The following is a 19852-nucleotide window of genomic DNA, read 5'->3' as shown; positions in this document are numbered from 1 at the left end:
CCTCCCCACCATTTTTTTGTTTTTAGACATTAGCTCTACTGAGCAGTCAGGGTTGAGAATCAACCTGTAGAGAGCAGAGAGCCTTGGGGTAGAGATCAAGGAGAAGCTTCCCAGAGCCCTGCAGACCCCAGCAAGGGCAGCCGGAGATGCAGGGAGCCTCGGATGGGCTGTGAGGAACGTGAACTCAACACTCCCCAATGACAAACATGTTTCAAGCACCCACTTCCCAGCAGTGTTTCTTCTGAGTTTACTACTTTTCCAGTAATACTGGGTGAGAATAGAAATAATCTGGACAAAGGGATCAAATTCAAATGCTCGTTCTGACCATTCTTAGCTGCGTGATTACTGATTAAAAGGTTACCGGTCTGCCACGTGTAAACTGGGGGACCTAGAACCGTGCTCGTGGGCTGCTGTGAGCGTAATGAAATGACAACTATAAAGGCACTCCTGACTCTCAGAGGTAATTGCTACTATTGTCCCCATTTGGGACACCAAGAAACAGAGTCACAGAAAGCTTCAAACATTTGCCCAAGATGAAGGTTAGTGTCTGGAATCAAGCCAATGACTTCGTGGATCCAGAGCCCAGGATCTTCTTACGAATAACACGGCACTGCCCAGGCTCCCTGCTCCAAAACCCGCCTCCCTTTGGCTCAGTTCCATGGGCCCTGCGCTGCACAGATGTCGTCACTGCCTGCCTGCCCGCCCGGTGTCTGACCCCGGCACTGCTCCCTCCATCTCACACACCGCTTCCTTGGGCACACCAACCCTCACGAGGCCATTGCTGTGGGTACTCGGATGTTTACACGGAAACGCAGGTGGCAGCCCAGCTTTTTGCTATAGATGCTGCTGTCAGTGGAGGCAAAGAGCTCACAGTTGGTGGCGGAGGCCACTTCTGGTATCCTCCTTGGCTGGAGAGCTGGATGGAATCCCGTTTCCCTCTGCAACTTAGACATCCAGCATGAGAGTTATGTAAGGACATCTGGCCTCTCAACATAGAAATGATGCCCCCGCAGTCGTACTTAATATTGTAATCTCCTGGCTCCACCAGGGAGCAGAGGCCATGGCCTGTTGTCCAACAAGTTTTGTTTCCTTACACGACAGCTACAATAGGGTGAGTAAACACCGGACCAGAAAATCTACAAAGCCCTCGTGTACTATTTCCTGACACTTGCAGGTCACCCAAATACCCCAGATCCTCCAAGTAAACAACTAGTAAGAGGAACTGAGCTGGCTCGTCTGTCAGATCCCTGATGGCAGGACGGATTTGTCCTCTCCTGCTCTCGGGATCATCCGTTCTCCTTCTGTGTGCCCTTCCCCGATTGAAGGAGACTGTTCTTTGTTTATGGGCTATGGAGTATTTGTGGCTGTCTGACGAGAACCTTCGAAACTAGAGCTCTTGGTGAGAATGGAAGCATGGCACCCATGTCTCATGAGCTCAGCTACCGAACAGCCTCATCTAGCCAAGACTGTGGCCAACACCAGGGGTCCACGCTGTTGAGTGTTGGGTATGGAGAGCAATGCCTCCACCACTGAGAAGCTGCCCCACCACTTGTGCCCTTGTCCCCATCCAGGGGGAGGTGATGCATCCTTGGGGTGAAAGCCTTGAGGGCACTAGGTGACTGTGGACCAAGCTGTGACTGGCTGGTCCTGCCCCCCAAGTGACCCATGTTACCCTCACATGCAGAAAATCCCCAAAGAGACCCCTGCTTGAGGGAATGGGTCACCTATAAGCCAACTGTCCTTGGGCCACCTAAGAAGCAACACAGTATACACAGTGAGCCACCCACTCACTACAGTATCCAAGGCTCACAGTTCCCTCATGGGACACCATGTACCCCCAGCAAAAAGAAGACCGTTACTTTGTAATTGACTTGAGAATTCTACTGAAAACACTGCCTTCCACCTTCCACTTATGAAGTTCTTTCCACTGTGTCCCCTGCTCTGCAATTGTGCAATCAGTCCAGAGCTCCCTCATGAGAAAGGAAGGGGCCGGGCAAATCCAATAAAGGAATGGCACAGCCTTTAGCACCAAGATGGTGGAAAAGTCAACTCCCAGTAGATCTTGAGCTTCAATACACACTCACCGAAATACAGCAGGATGTTAAATGGCACTCCCACAGGTCCCAGGACAGGTTCAAGGCTGACCATAAAATGTCAAAGGGTGAGTGGTGGCCCAATTTCTGGGAATCCCAACACCTTTCCCAAAGCAGTTGGAATATTCCTCCCACTTATTAGCATATGAAGATACTGAGTGCATAAAATCTAACAATCCCACAGCTCGTGGTTGCTCTCTCTGCTGAGATAGACAGCCCACACACTGTCTGTGGAGTGTGTATCTACTTTTACTTTAAACTGGAGCACCCAACCCCCATGCCTCATGGCCTTTCTGTTGCCTTCTGAAACAGCCCACTCTGTCTATGGTGTATATATCTCTCTGAATAAATCTACTTTTACTGAACTGTGGCTCTCGAATTTGTTGCTGGGCAAACCAAGGACCCACACTTGGTGAGGTGCATCCCAGGGACCCAAATACGACCTGGGATATGGCCATCCTCTCCCCCACATTTTCCTGTATCATACATTCCTTCCCAAAGGATCTCACCTTGTGCACTCCAAAATAGACAGCACTCATGTGTCCTGACCAGGATCTGCTCCTGTGTGTATCATTTCTTATTTCCACTAGAACATCAACTTCAGGAGGACAAGGATTTGGTTCTGTTCACAAAGGAAGCACCAGCACATCACAGGTGCTGGAGAAGTATTAGCTGAATGAATGAGCTGTGGGAAGTCCTGGGATTTCCACCTGGAACTCCTAGCCTCTTGGGTCCCAGCTGACTACAGGTGCTCCCTGCTACTCATGGCTGACCTCTTGCCACCACTCTCTGCTCTGCCATCACCTGAGCTGGGATGAGCTGAGATGGGCACACACCCCGGAGAGCATGGCGCATGGTTCATGCCGTTACAACACACTCGCCCCTTGACTGTTAGAGGTTACTTAGGGTGGACAAACTGAAGGCAGCACCATGTGCACCGCCCTACCCCACAACTCACTTGAAGCACCAGGACTGCACACAGGGGAAACGCTGGCCCTTTACAACCTAAGGAGAGGGACTATGGGTGAGAAGAGGGTCTCTGTCAACTAACAGTCTCTTTACAAGCCCAGTCTTAGGAAAGCTCTTTAAAGATACTTTTTGTATCATCCTTGTGTTTCTGTAATCCCTCTAGATTTTGTCATTTTAATCTACACATCAGAAATACAGATATTCTTGAAATCTCTATTGATTTTCAATGAAGAAAATCCTCAATTTCCTACACTGCTAAGAAAATTACTGCACTTTATTTAAAAAAAGCAGCTTCCTTTCATGACTTCCTATCTTCAAACACCTAATTTCACAAGAATCAGTGAAGCAGGACATGAAAATCATGCTATGCTTTATCACCTACAGGTGGGCAGGGATGAAATGAATGAGTACTGATCTCATGAGATGGGTGAGGGTGAGGAAGGACCAAGGATGAGAAACCAACGTTTTCTAACCCATTTCTCTTTTTCAGAGTCCCAGACAAAACAGTGTGATTGTATCAACTAAAACAAGAATATCTGCACCCTTCTAAATGCACGCTACAACTTTACTACTACACACGGCACTCTGTCATTGACCTAAAGGCTGATGACAGCCAAGAAATTTGCAGGGATCTTATTCTGTGCTCATCCCTTTTTGTCTTTGGAACCTCAGGATATTTGCCTCCTCTCCCTGAGTGTCATTTTCCTCATCCTTCAAATGGGAGTGTAACTGTCATTCATTTGCTCAGGGTCTATTCGACAACTGGAGACGGCTTATGAAAACAACAACAACAAAAAAAGCAAAACAGAAATTCTGATCTGTGTTGTCTTCCTCCTCCTCCCTGAACATGAATGGCATCTTTCACTGAATCCCGTACTTAAGGAGTAGTTCTGATGAGGAAGTCACAGGACTGCAGTGTAACTGAGAAATGACCTGGTGTAAAAGAATGAATTGCCAGCAAATCCTCAAAACCCATAAGGGTGCAAACCCTGGGAGCTACAGGCATGGGTGGGAGTTCCTTGGTTCCCCATTTCACAAATGGGGAGAATTTTGCAGGGTCCATGAAAGACACAGATAGCCCAGTAAAACCACACCATGTTTTGGAGTACACCAGGGCCACGTTGATGCTGACCTGTACTTCTTCGTGTCCCAGAGCAAGGGCCCTGGGCAGGGGTGACTGTGCTTGAGGCTGGACAAGAACTTTCTGTTCTGTCTCTTTTGCTCTCTCTCTTCCTGCAATAAAACAACTGGTAGGACTCTGGTGGGGAGCAATATACCCACATTCTCTGGCAAGCCACACACCAGGCAGCTCTAGCTGATCTGAGAGAGGACTCTTCAATGAACATATATACATCAAAGTCAGGCAGAAGGCTGCCTGTGACCTTGGGAATCCAAACCAGCTTGTCCTCTTAATCAGGATATTAGACATCTAAAGAAAGTGTGCACCAGATGAAGACGATGCGTTAGACAGCGTTGGTGGTTATGGCCAGCAGTATCTAAGGACAAGTCATGCTCTGGCAGATGGGAGCATTTTGGTTGCTTTAAGAGTTTGCTACTGAAGGGCTGGGACATTTCATTGGGCCTTGAATCTCCAGACCTCTTTACTCACAAAGGCAGACAAGTTAGGTGAGCCAGCTCAGCCTTTATTCCAACTTCCTAACCAAAATGCTATGAGGTTGAAAATATATTTCTCAGACTCTTCTGCAGCAAGGGTTCCAGATGTGGCTTTAAAAATGCCCATCAGAGATTGAGATTTACAAATATTAACAACTATATATAAAAATAGCTAAAAAAACTAAATTTCTTCTGTATAGCACAGGGAACTATATTTAATATCTTGTAATAACTTTTAATGAAAAATAATATGGAAAGGAATTCATACATATATATGTGTATATGAATGACTGGAACATTGTGCTGTACATCAGAAATTGACACATTGTAACTGACTATACTTCAAATAAAAAAAAATATATATATATATAATGCCCATCAGCAGCTTCTGAGTGTCACTTAAAGCAGAAAACCAGATGAATGGAGGCAAAGGTGGGTGGAGGAGCTACGTTATTTTGCTGGGGTGGATGCAGCGGGCCTGGCAGAGATCTAGAAGGAATGCTCACAACAGCCACTTACTGATCTGCAAGTGAGTTTTGGTAATAGCTTCCTGAAATCCTCCCCACCCCTCCTGATGAGCCAGGTGTCTGGCGTTTCTCTGGAAATCACTAGGCACAGCCTGGGACTCAAAGGTAAAAATTAAAAACTGCAGTAAGGTAGCGAAGAGGCTGGCAGGACGTGTTGGACAAAAGTAGGTCAGAATCAACAAAGAATGAGGAGGGGATACAACGTGGGCTGAGGACCCTGACTACAGTTGTGGATTGTCTGTGTTAAGGACTCTGAGTCAGTATGAGTAGATGGATTGGTGTGGACTAAAATGGTGGCCATTGTTCAGATAAATATGTGATTTGGACTTTATTTATTAGAGGAGGGATTTTTTTCCCCCTTCAACATTGATCATTCCTAGGGAGCAGAAAAATACTCTGCCACACAACATCTAAGTGCAAAAGAGATGCTACGGGATGGTGGTGGTGTGAAAAATTTCAGTCCCGCAGTTCCAAGGTTTCCTTAATGAGGTTCACAGAGTTGGTACTTAAAATAAAATAAGGTACTTATAATAAAGACATCATCATATGTACATATCCTTAAAGATACACATATGGTGCTATAAGTGGGCCTGAAATGTGTTCTACATTCTAAAATCCGATGAAATATAATCAGTAGCTCAATATGCCTCTCGGCTCTATAATCATGATGTAGCTAATGATCACAGAAAACAAGATCAGCTAGTAAATTTGAAATTTGTCTTTTCCAGTGTCGAAGATAATATTTTTTGCTTTACTTAAAAAGCATTTTTTTAATTAGGACTGTCAGTGTCCATTGGTATATGGGGTTCAGTAGATATGTTCAGATGTTCTAGACAGTGAATCAGAGCAAAGACTGAGGTTTAGACAGTAGTTAAATGCCTCACCCGTGTAATCAGCATCCACATATTGCTATACTGAAAATCCTTAAAACTGAGAACTTCATTAAAGCAACTAAAAGAAACGGAAAAAAATAGCCACAGACTAGTGGAAGATTTGTAACGTGTAAAAATGACAAAGGGCTATTCATGAGCATATTCTTAAAAACCCCTACACTTTAATAAGTAAAACAACAAACGGACAACAGGTTGCACACTTCTCCCTGTAGGAGAAGCCATGCAGATGGACTCTTATGTGAATGGGGCTGGAGCTGTAGAATTAGTTACTCTTGCAAGTAACTCAGTTAAAAACAAATGCAAATGGGATACACTTCTACAATATCTGAGTAAAAATCTTGGAAAACTTACTCCTCTGTTAAGCAATGACAATGGCAAAATTGGTTAAAATTAACCTCTGCAGAACTCTGGAAATTTAACCAAGGCTTCCAGCAATAAGGGGAATGTTTATTTGAGAAAAAATAACAGCTAAATCTCCATAAAGATAGTCAGGTTTGTCATATCGTAACTTGAACTACCCCCATCCCCGTATCCTCACCTAAATGGTGGCCTTTGAAAGCAACAGTCTCACAATCAAGGAAGAGGCAGAAGTGATTTGAAGTTACCCAAAAAATCCGCCCCCAGAGAGCTGTCACTAATTCACCTATCTCAAACTCATGCTGTGCAAACAGCCTGTCCCCAGAGTGTTTGTGGAAAACAATCAGCAGTGAGTAACTTTACAACTGCATGAGGCAGTGGTACCAGTACAGGCTAATTAGATGCTGACTAGGAAACTTAGAAGGCAAAATTGAGTATTGAGACTTTCTGGGGTTGGAGGTAGGGTTAAATAGCTCCAAAAAATTCTGAGAATTGTAGAAGTCCGTACACATGTGTGGCATATGGCAAGGAAAGATCTGAGAAAATCTTAAGCCTTCAACTCTGGCTGAACTTGAGGTTCTGCATAAGCAAGAACTAAAGTCTACAGAATAGCTGCAGACTGCCTGCCGGTGCTGAGGGCTTCCCTCAGCACGCAGGCACACAGCCACCTGGCAACAGCTCAAACGATTGGCTCCAGGCATTGAAAGAATTCACTGTCCAATCATTATTACAGTGATGACAACTAGGCTTTCTGCACACATACAGATCTCATGGCCATGCATGATAAAGAATACAGACTTTACAGAATTTGTTCAGGAAAGTAACTACATAAATAGCTGCAGCAGCAATGACAATGGAAGCAACGATAAACCCTGGAGATGAGGAAAATCTGGCTTTCAGATCTGCCATATTGTAATATTTTAAATGTCCAATTTTCAACAGAAAATTACAAGATGTACAAAGAAACAGAAAAGTTTGGCCATAACACAGGGGAGAAAGTAGTCAATAGAAACTCCCTGAGGAAACCCAGACACTGGACTTACTAGACAAAGACATAAATAAGGAATTACACATATGATTAAAGAGCTAACCGAAACCATGCCTAAAGAATTTAAGTATGTGAACATCTCATTGTACAGAGAATATCAATAGATAAAATTTACATTAAAAACCAACTGGACATTCTAGAGATACAAATATAATGACTAAAATGAAAAATTCAATAAGAGATTTCTCTGTAGATATGAACTTGTTGAAGAAAAAGTCAGTTAATTTAAAACTACTGAGATTATCCAGTCTGTGGAACAGAAAGAAAAAGGAATGAAAAAAAATAAACACTGTGTCAGAGATAGGTTGGACACCATCAACAATACCAATACACATATAATATGAGCGCCAGAAGGAAGGAGAGAAAAGAAGGGGTAGAAAAAATATATAAAGAAATAATGGCTGAAAACTTCCCAAATTTGATGAAAACATTAATTTGTACATCCCAGCAGCTCAACAAACTCCACGTGGTATGAACGTAGAGACATCGAAAATAGGCACATCAGACTAAGTGTGTCAAAAGAGAAGAACAAAGAATCTTGACAGCAGAAAGAGAAAAGAGGCTCAACATATTCAAAGGCTCCTCAGTAAGACAGTTGATTTCTCATCAAAAACCATGGAGACCAGAAGGCAGTGGGATGGTATCGTCAAAGTGATAAAAGGAAAATACTGTCACCAAGTATTTTATAGCCAACAAAATGATTCTTCAAAAAAAAAAAAAAGAAGAAATTAACACACTCCTACAAAATCTGAAAGGATCAATTGCTAGCAGGCCTGCCCTACAAGAAATACTAAGGATAGTCCAGCAGGTGTAAATGAAAAGACACTCACCTGAAAAATAAAGAGCACTACTACATGAGTAAGAAAATAAAACAGTATAAATACAGTATTACATGTACGTGTTTTCTTCTATATGATGTAAAAGACAACTACATAAAACAATACTTATGAAACAGTGTAGATGCACTTATAAATGCATAAAGGTGTAACTTGTATGACAGTGACAGCATGAGGAGGGGGAGGGAAAAGATTGTTATCAAAGCAAAGTTTTTGTGTACTATTGAAATTAAGTTGGCATTCATGTGAATAAGATTGCTTTAAAACAATATGTTAATAATAATCTCCAGGGCAATGGAGGAGAAGGAGGAGGAGGAAGAGGAGGAGGAGGAGGAGAAGAAAAAGATAAAATAAACAACAAATTAAAATGGCACACTTGAAAATGCCTACTTTGTACAAAAAAGTGTAGTAATAGAGCATTGGGGAAATAAAAAGTCATATAGAAAGCAGATAGCAGATGTAACTTCAACCTGATAAGAAATTACATTAATGTAAATGAATTAAATATTCTAATCAAAATAGTAAAGGCAGAAATAAATGGAATAGAGAATAGATGAATAACAGAGAATAATCAACAAAAAGAAAAGTTGGTTCTTTGAAAAGATCAAGAAAATTGACAAATTTTTAGCTAATACTGAAGAAAAAAAGAGAGAAGGTTCAAATTACTAAGATGAGAAATGAAAGGAAGGATGTCACTACTGCCCTAACAAAAATAACAAGGAATATAAGGGAATACCATGAATACTTGTATAGCCAATAAATGAGATAATCTAGATGAAATGGATAAATTTCTAGAAGGATATGTGACTAAATCTAATTCAAGGAGAGATAGAAAACTCAAATAATCCTACAATAAGTAGTGACTGAAACAGTAATCCAAAACATTCCCACAAGGAAATGCTAGGCCAGTATGGCTTTGCTGGTGAATTCCATCAACTACTTAAAGAAAAAACAAAAACAAAAAACAAACAAACAAAAAAATGCTTCACAAACTCGTCTAAAAATAAAGAGGTGGGCACACTTCCCAATTCATTCAATGACACGAGTATCACACTGATACCAAAACCAGACAAAGGCATCACAAGAAAACTAAAGACTATCTCTTATGGATATAAATGCAAAAGTCCTCAACAGAATAAAAGCAAATCCAATCCAGTAACATATAAAATAGACCACAATTCAGTGGGATGTATCCAGGTATGCAAAGGCATTTCAACATACAAAAGTCAATTCATGTAATATGCCATATTAATAGAATAATAGATAAAAACTAGGAATAGAAGGGAACTTCCTCAACTTGACAGAGAACATCTATGAAAAACCTGGAGCAAAGATCATACATAATGGTGAAAGACTGAATTATTTCCTCCCAAAATCAACATTGTACTAGAGGTTCTAGTCAAAGCAAACAGACAAAGAAAATAAAGCCTCTAGATTAGAAAGAAAGAAATAAAACTATTTCAATTCCAGATGACATGATATTATACATTGAAATCACAAGGAATCCACAAAGAAAAAAGAGAGAGAGAGAGAGAAAAAAAAAACTATTAGAATTAACAACATAGTTTGACCAAAATTGTAAGACACAAATCGATATATAAAAAAGTAATTATATTTCTATACAACAGCAGTGAATAATCTAAAAATAAAATGTAGGAAACATTTTCATTTACAATAGCATCAAAAAGAATAAAATACTTAGGAATATTAAGAAAAATTTGTGGAATACTGAGGAAAATGTCTGAAACTTGTATATTGAAAACTAAAATACTACTGATAGAAGTTAAAAATGACCTAAAATAAATGGAAAGCTCTTCTGTGTTCATGGATCAGAAGCCTTATCATTGTTAGGATGGCATTTGTCCTCAAAATGACCTATAGATTCAATGCAAATCTGGCTTTTTGGGAGAAATGAGCAAACTGTTCCTAAAACTATGGAAATGCAAGATACCCAGAATAGTCAAAACAATCTTGAAAAAGAACAAAGTTTTGAAGTTTCCAAATTCAAAACTCAGTAACAAAATGGTAATCCATACAGTGTGGTACTTGCATAAGGGACACACAAATAGATTGAGAGAAAAGAACTGAGAGTCCATAAACAAACTCTTACATGTAGCCAGTTAATTTTTCATAAAGGTTCCATGACAATCCAACGGGAAAAAAGTAATTTTTACAAAAATGATGCTGGGACACCTGAACATACACCTGGAAAGAAAGAAAACTGAACTTTTACCTTAACACCATTTATGAAAATTAACTCAAAATAAATCACAGACCTGAAATTATAAAACTTTTAGAAAATGAACAATGAGAAAATCTTCAGGATTTTGAAGTACAAATACTTCTAAGATATGACAGCAAAAGCACAAACAACAAAAGAAAATATATCAAGTGAACTGGACTTCAGTAAAATTAAACACTTCTGTGCTTCAAAGGACTTCATCAACAAAGTAAGAGGACAATCCACAGAATGGGTGAAAATATTTCCAATATTTTCCCTGATAAGGGACTTTTTATCCAGAATAGACAAAGGAGACTTAAAACATGAAAATACAAAGACAAATACAATTAAAATGGGCAAAGAATTTGAATAGATGTTTCTCCAAAGAAGACATACGAATGGGAAATAAGCACATAAAAAGATGTTCAACATCAGTAGGCATTAGGGAAACAGAAATCAAAAGCACAATGACATGCCACTTCATACCAAATAGGATGACAAATATATATGATATATGATATATAAATATGTAACTATAAACTCGGTAATAAAAAGTGTTGATGAGGATTTGGAGAAACTGGACTCCTCATACATTACTACTGGAAATATAAAATGGTGCAGTCACTTTAAAAACTACTTTAGCAATTCCTCAAAATGTTAAAAGTAGAATACATCCCAGCAATTCCATTTTTTGATATATCCTGAGAAGAACTGAAAATATGTGTTCACACAAAAACTTGTCCATGAGCATTTACAGCAGAATTATTCATCATCAACTGATAGATGGATAAGCAAAGTGGTGTATTTATAACAATGGCATATTATTTGAACACAAAAAGGACTTTGGGTACTGATATATGCTACACCATGGATGAGCCTTGACAACGTCACACTAAATGAAAGACGACAATCAAAATAGGCAGCATACTGTATGGTTCTACTTATATGAAATGCCCAGAACAGGCAAATCCGTAGAGACAGAAAGTAGAGTGGTGTCTGCTGGGGTCTAAGGGAAAGGAAGTTTAGGGAGTGACTTACTAAAGGGTACTGGTTCTTTTTGGGAGTGATGGCTACAAAACACTGAAATGTACTTAAAATCCTAATGCACAATTTCAAAGGCTGCATTTTATTGTATGTGAATTATATCTCCATAAAGATGTTACTTTTGAAGCTGAGCCCACATATGGAGCAACTGGCCCAGCACTGACTGCAGCATCTGGAGGGGGAGTGACCCACCCACCCACCACAAAGGAAAGGATCACCTGACCCAGTGTTGGAGGGGTGCAATCTTCTTGCCGAAAGACACTTTGAGCAGCACAGACAAGGGGGCAAACAGAGCAAGGTGAGTTTGTGAAACAGGGCGAAGACACAAAGGCCTCTCAATAAAACCATTAAGAGCACACAGTCTCTAGGAGAACACATCTTTGTTTTTAAAATCTTTTTATATCTGTTTTATTCCTATTACATTTTTAATCTTTATTTTTAAACAGTCCTATATGTTTACAATTCTCATTTCATTTATATTCTCTTGGTTTTGATCTGTTATTTATTAGTCACAGTTTTCAAATATTGTATTTTGAATTTTCTCTTCTTTTTATTAAGATTCTTAAAAGATATCTCAACTCGATTGCTATTCTGCTTCAACTTGCTCTTCTATTATTGATTATACACTCTTTTCAAACCTTCTTTTCCTCCATTCTTTTAAAATTCTCTCTCTCTCTCTTTTAAGTTTTATTCCCACATAGGCTTTAGATAGATAAATAAATAAACTCCTTTAAGGACCACAATAGATAACTGATACTCCAAAAGCCACAGGGCCAGAGAGATATGAGCAGAATGAAGAAGCAGAGGAAGTTCTGCCAATTAAAATAGCAAGAGAAATCCCCTCAAAGAACGATCAATAAAATAGACATTGATGGCCTACTAGATCAAGATTTCAAAAAAGAAGTGATCAAATTACTGAAGGAACTAAAAGAGATAGTCTTTAGAGACATAAAATATATCAAAAACAAAATAGAAGCTATAAAGAAGAGCCAAGTAGAATTGGTAAATTCATTGGCTGAAATGAGATCTGACCTAAAGGCTGTACAAAGCAGGCTAGATAATGCAGCAGAACGAATAAGTGACCTAGAAGACAGGACAACAGAAAGCACCCAATCAGAACAGCTGAGAGAAAAACAAATATAAAACAATGAAAACAATATAAGGAACCTATGGGATAATATAAAGCATGCCAATCTATGCATAATAGGGGTACCAGAAGGGGAAGAAAGAACAAAGGGGATGGAAAAGGTAATTAAAGAAATCATGACTGAAAACTTCCCAAACTTAAAGAAGGAATCAGACACCCAAGCACAGGAGGATCAGAGGGTCCCAAACAGGAAGAGCCCAAAGAGAAACACGCCAAGATATATCATAAATCAAGATGGCCAGACTGAAGGATAAAGAAATGTTCCTAAAGGCAGCAAGAGAAAAACAAAGAGTGAGTTACAAGAGAAGGCTCTCAGCTGATTTCTCTACAGAAACACTACAGGCCAGAAGGGATTGGCAAGATATATTCAAAGTCCTGAATGAAAAAAAAAAGATGCAGCCTAGGATACTTGCTCCAGCAAGGCTATCCTTTAGAATAGAAGGAGAGATAAAGAATTTCACAGAGAAGCAAATACTAAAAGAATTTAGCAACACTAAACCCATGCTAAAAGAAATATTGAAAGGTCTACTCTAAATAGAAAAGAAGCAGGATGCTACAGAAATGAGAATTCATGACTGTGAGAGTATTTTTCCTTTCTTCTTCTTTTTTTTTTTTAAATCTTGTTCTCAGTAGGATGGGTTTGAGATTACATTAATATCTGTTTAGTACACACAGTTACAGTAATTGGTTAACAGACTTACAAAAAAGTGTAATCACAAGCCAAAAACTTACAGGTGAGTCACAAAAACTAAATACAATACAAAGGAAAATTACCATACCACAAAAGGAAGAAGAAAGGAACCAAGAAGAAATACCAAATCAACTGCAAAAATAAATTGAAAATAGCAATAAACTCTCATCTATCATTAATTACTGTAAATGTTAATGGTCTAAATGCTCCAGTCAAAAGACATAGTAGCAGACTGGATAATAAAGCAAGAACCTTCAATACACTGCATACAAGAGACACACTTTAGGGAGAAGGACACATATAGATTGAGAGTGAATGGACGGAAAAGGATATTCCATGCAAATGGAAATGCCATAAAAGCAGGTGTAGCAGTATTGATTTCAGACAAAATAGACTTTAAAACAAGGGCCATAAAGAAAGATAAATAAAGACATTTTATAATGATTAAAGGATCAATACAAGATGAAGATATTACAATCATTAATATATATGCACCCAACATGAGCACCTAAGTACATTAAACAACTACTAACAGAGATAAAGGGGGAAATTGATGGGAATACAATCATTGTCAGAAATTTTAACACCACATTAACATCACTAGACAGATCTTCCAGACAGAAAATAAATAAGGCAACAGAGAAATTAAATGATACAAGAGAATAATTGGATTTAGTGGATATTTTCAGAGCATTACAATCCCCCATAACAGAATAAACAATCTCTTAAAATGTGTGTGGAACATTTTCTAGGATTGATCATGTACTTAGTCACAAAAGAAGCCTCAACAATTTTAAGAAGATAGAAATTATCTCAAGAATCTTTTCTGACCACAATGCCATGGAAACTAGAAATCAACTTCAGAGAAACAAAGGAGAAAGAAAGGAAAGCATTGAGATTAAACAACATGCTATTAGAAAACCAATGGGTCAATGATGTAATCAAAGTTGAAATTAAAGAATACCTTGAGACAAATGAAAATGAAAACACAACCACACAAAACATATGGGACACAGCAAAAGCAGTGCTAAGAGGAAAGTTTAGGGTAATGCAGGCCTTCCTCAAAAAAGAAGAACAATACCAAATAAACAATCTAACCCACCAGCTGAAAGAACTAGAAACAGAAGAGCAAAAACACACAAAAGTCAGCAGAAGGAAGGAAATAATAAAGATCATGGAGGAAATAAATAAAATAAAGATTAAAAAAATAGAGAAAATAATCAATCAAACCAAAAGCTAGTTTTTTGAAAGAATAAATAAAATCGAAAATCCTCTGGCCGTACTCACAAAGAAGAATAAAGAGAGAGCACAAATTTGCAAAATAAGAAAGGAAAATGGAGAAATTACAACAAATAACATAGAAATACAGAATATCATATGAGAATATCATGACAAACTACATGGAAAAAAATGGATAACCTAGTGGAGATGGACAAGTTTCTGGAAACATACAGTCAACTAAGACTGAATCAAGAAGAAACTATCCACTTGAACAAATGGATCACTAGGAATGAAATTGAATTAACAATAAAAAACCTCCCTACAAATAAAAGTCCAGGACTGGACAGCTTCACCGGGGAGTTCTACCACACATACAAAGAAGAAGTCATACCAGTCCTTCTCAAACTCTTCCAGAAGATTGAAAAGAAGGAATATTCCCAAACTCATTCTATGAAGCCACTATTACCCTGATACCAAAACCAGGCAAAGACACCACCAAAAAAGAGAATTACAGACTAATATCACTGATGAACACAGATGAAAAAAGTCCTTACCAAAATACAAGTAAATAAAATCCAACAGCACATAAAAAAGATAATACATCATGCTCAAGTGGGGTTCATCTCAGGGACACAAGGGTGGTTCAACATATGAAAATCAATCAATGAAATACTTCACATCAACAAGAGAAAGGACAAAAACCACATGATCATCTCAATAGATGCAGAAAACTTTTGATAAAATTCAACACCCATTTATGATAAAAATTCTCACCAAAGTGGGTATTGAGGGAACATATCTCAACATCATAAAAGCTATAGATGACAAACCTACAGCCAGCATAGCACTCAACGATGAAAACCTCAAAAGTTTCCCACTAAAATCTGGGACAAGTCAAGGATTCCCACTATCACCACTCCTATTCAACATAGTCTTGGAAGTCCTGGCCACAGCAATCAGGCAAGTAACAGAAGTAAAAGGGGTCTAAATTGGAAAAGAAGAGGTAAAAGTGTCACTATATGCAGATGACACGACAATATATATAGAAAACCATAAAAGGTCCACACAAAAACTACTAGAGCTGATCGAAGAATTTAGCAAAGTAGCAGGTTACAAGATTAATGTTCAAAAATCAGTTGCATTTCTTTACACAAATGATGAGTCAACAGAAAAAGAAAGTAAAGAAACAATCCCCTTTAAAATAGCACCCAAAGTAATAAAATATCTAGGAATAAATCTAACCACAGACGTGAGAGAATTATACACAGAAAACTATAAACCATTGGTGAAGGAAATTAAAGAAGACATTAAAAAATGGAAAGGTATCCCAAGCTCTTGGATTGCAAGAATCAATATTGTTAAATTGGTCACACTGCCCAAGGCAATCTACAGATTTAATGCAATCCCTACCAAATTATCCTGGACATATTACATAGAACTAGAACAAATCACAATAAAATTTATATGGAACCATCAAAGACATAGAATTTCCAGGGAATAACTTAAGAAAAAAAGAAAGAGGCTGGAAAAATAACTGTCCCAGACTTGAGACAATACTATAGAGTTACAGTCGTCAAGACAGCATGGTATTAGTACAAAAACAGACATACAGCCAAATGGAACAGAATAGAGAGCCCAGAAATGAGCCCAAATACTTTTGGTCAACTAATATTCAACAAAGGAGGCAAGAATATACAATGGAATAAAGATAGTCTCTTCAGCAAGATAAACATAAGACAAGATACAATAAACCTCCTAGGAGAAAATACAGGCAAAATATCTGACATACATCTCAGAAATCTTCCCCTAGGGCAGTCTACCCAAGCAATAGAAATAAAAGCAAGAATAAACAAATGGGACCTAATGAAACTTACAAGCTTCTGCACAGCAAAGGACACCTTAAGTAAAACAAAATACAACTTACAGAATGGGAGAACATTTTTGCAAATGAAACTAACAAAGGCTTGATCTCCAGAATATATAAGCAGCTCATATGACTTACTAAGAAACAACCAAATAACCCAATCCAAACATAGGCAGAAGACCAAAACAAGCAATTCTCCAAGGAAGATATACAAATGATCAATGGGCACATGAAAAAATGCTCAATATCACTAATTATCAGAGAAATGCAAATCAAAAGTACAATGAGGTATCACCTCAAACCAGTCAGAATGGCCATCATTCAAAAATCCACAAATGACATATGCTAGAGAGGCTGTGGACAAAGGGAAACCTCCGACACTTCTGGTGGGAATGCAGTTTGGTGCAGCCACTGTGGAAACAGTATTGAGTTTCCTCAAAAGACTAGGAATAGAATTGCCATATGACACAGGAATCCCACTCCTGTGCATATATCCTGAAGGAACCCTACTTCAGGATGACAGCTGCAACCCCAATATACATAGCAGCACTATTTACAATAGCCAAGACATGGAGATAGCCTAAATGTCCATCAACGGATGACTGGCTAAAGAAGTGGTATATTTATACAATGGAAAACCACTCGGCTATAAAAACTGACAATATAGGGCCATTTGCAGCAACGTGGATGCTCCTGGAGAATGTCATTCTAAGTTAAGTAAGCACGGTAACAAGGAATAAAGAGAAGTTACCTCTAAGTACAGTTATTTTGATTAAAATATACATACAGAAAGCAAGTCACCCCCACGACTGCTGCCAGGAGGAGCATCTGAATGTAATAGCCCAGCCCAAGCAAAGTAGATTCCGACCTTCTCTCCGTAGAATTTCCTGTAGAAAGACAGAAGGTAGTTTCAGAAGACACACATATTCACTCTGTAGCTTCATCCTCATGTTAATTTCTTTTTTCTTTGTTTTTTGGTGGGGCATAAATAGGTTTATTTATTTGTTTTTTAAATGGAGGCATTGGGGATTGAACCCAGTACCTCATGCATGCAAGGCATTCACTCTACCACTGAGTTATACCCTCCTTCCATCATACTAATTTCTGATTCTAAATCAAGGGGGCTTTAAGTTTAAACCTCTGACTCAATTCACACTTAAAACATATGCGTTTTCACAGCAGCCCCCAAATTCTACCGTGAAATAAGAAGTATTTTACGTATCATAGAAATACAGATCACTGGTTCACCTGCTGAAGAGAGATAAATGAGAACAGAGCAAAGGAGGGGACGAGGCCGACTCCGGAGCAGATGCAGGGGATCATCACCACTCACTGGACAGTCTGGCACATTCAACAAATCCCACCAAAGATCATTCTTAACAGGCTTGACACAAGTGGACTTCAACTACTGGCTCAGTCATCTGAGTCTGCCTTATCTCGGGAACTTCCCAGGAGCAAATGCATCGTAAACCACAGATAATAAGGAAATGGCTGATAATGATAACAACTGGGAGTGCAATGTCTCTCTGACAAAATATTTATAAAACTCATGTAGGAATGGGAGAGGGCAGGAGGGATGTGGCTGAGTAAGGAACTGCCCTGTATTCTTTTTATCTAGCACGTCGGCTGTTCCTAGGTTTCAAAAACCCTTCAATGTTACTCAGTTACTCTGGAGTAGACGGAACAGGCCAGGGAGGCAAGATTAGAAGAAAGGAGTCAGGGCACGAAGCGGTGCCAGGCTGGTCCTGAAAGGGAGACAGACACAGACAGGCAGACACAGAGGGCTTAGGGATGAGGCGGAACAATGAGGCGGCGGCTCAGGTGTGTTTGCTGCTGCTGATACTTCCCTCAGCTGGAGCACTGCTGATGCGGCAGTGCTGGGTAAAACCTGTGACTTTCCTCAGCTCTGAGTTCTCTCGGAAGCTTCCGGCTCAGTCTGGAGCTGAGATGAGCTCCGAGGGCCTAGTCTAGGGGGGACTCAGCTCTGAGAACAGCCTGGAGTCCTGAGAAACTTCACGCAGGAACCCCTAGGGCTGGACCAGCGCTCACAGGGCTGCTGTGAGACCAGCTCCATCGTCAGAGACCTGGGCGTGGACCATTCCATGGGGAAAATGGCTGAGCCCGATGCCAAATCAGATAGGAGGGACAAAGTGTGTTCATTCTCATGTGACTGGTCTTTGTGGCCTGGCTCACAGATGGCAGGCTCAGGATGGTGTCTGGCAGAGAAAACCCTGGCAATGGGTTTGAGATATCTTGGACTCTTTCTTGTTAAGCTTTTTGTAATACATTCTTATCAACTATCCATCCTGAAAATGCCACATTCAAAACTGAAAGAATGTTAGAAGTTGCTTGCTCCAACTGGCCAATGGTAAACACACCCTGCTACAGTTAGAGAGCTGGTCAGGCAGCCTCTGCCTGCATATTTACAATGACGGAGAGTTCATTACTTCCAAAGGTTACATGTCGGCAAGAATGTCAGAAAGAATTTTTGAACCTTAAACAGATGTCTGCCCCCTAGTCCTTGCTGAAAGGCTAGAAATAATGAGGATCCCTTCAAATGTAGTTTTGTCTGATTGTTATCTCTCTCTGTCAAAAACACCCCAATTCTTAACATCAATTTTTCAAAATTCAGCTTTGATTTCTTTTTATCAAACTTATACCATACATTCATTAAAGAGTCAAACAGTTCTCGAACACCGATTGTAAAAAGGAGCAGTTCCCAACAACCACCCCATTTCCTGGTCAGAAGCAACAATGTTCAGCTCCTACTGCTGACTCTTGGAATAAAAACTCCCTATTTCTGACTAATATCCTTGTAACACAGCCTACTGACTTTTTCAGCTTTATGTATCACCTATTTAACTTTCTATTTTGGAAAATGAATATTAAGCTCTCTTTCAAACCACATCTCCTCTACACACCCAAACCTTCATTCTTCCAACCTTTTGATACAAATACATTATAATTTTGATCAGCTCAGTATCCCTGCTTTACATTATTAGGACTCTCTACAGACTGTTCACAGCTGTAGCAAGTTGTCTGCTAGGCTTACTTTTTTATTCCCTACTTTGTTTTTCCTGGAGTTAATAATTGTCTTGGTGGTTCATAGCTTAGATTTCTCTGCGCTTAACAATTCAACCCCATACCTTCTCCTAATGAATAACTTTCTCAATACTTTCCAATTCACTGTCTACAAATTTCATCTCCTTGAATAAATCTCTTCAGATCTCCTTCAACCTGGATTAAAGACATGCTAGTCTTGTCACAGAGCTCAAGGGGCCACTAGTGGGAAGCAACAAGGGAATACATGGACCAGGAGAAGGGAAC

General features: G+C 39.3%; 2 long non-coding RNA genes across 3 annotated transcripts in view; one reads left to right on the top strand and one right to left on the bottom strand.

The window, feature by feature from the left end:
• LOC135320512 (uncharacterized) overlaps positions 1-19852 on the top strand; it is a 257975-nt gene that overhangs the window by 78796 nt on the left and 159327 nt on the right. The window lies entirely within an intron of this gene.
• Positions 1-19852, bottom strand: part of LOC135320508 (uncharacterized) — a 49361-nt gene that overhangs the window by 24060 nt on the left and 5449 nt on the right. For both annotated transcript variants that reach the window (XR_010379676.1, XR_010379677.1), the window contains exon 3: positions 17313-17412. This is a non-coding gene — a long non-coding RNA (uncharacterized LOC135320508). The remainder of the gene's footprint in view (positions 1-17312; positions 17413-19852) is intronic.

This window comes from Camelus dromedarius, unplaced genomic scaffold (assembly GCF_036321535.1).
Source record: "Camelus dromedarius isolate mCamDro1 unplaced genomic scaffold, mCamDro1.pat HAP1_SCAFFOLD_176, whole genome shotgun sequence".
Taxonomy (NCBI): Eukaryota; Metazoa; Chordata; class Mammalia; order Artiodactyla; family Camelidae; genus Camelus; species Camelus dromedarius.
Note: the sequence above shows the minus strand (reverse complement) of the source record. Positions and strands in the feature narration are given on the sequence as shown.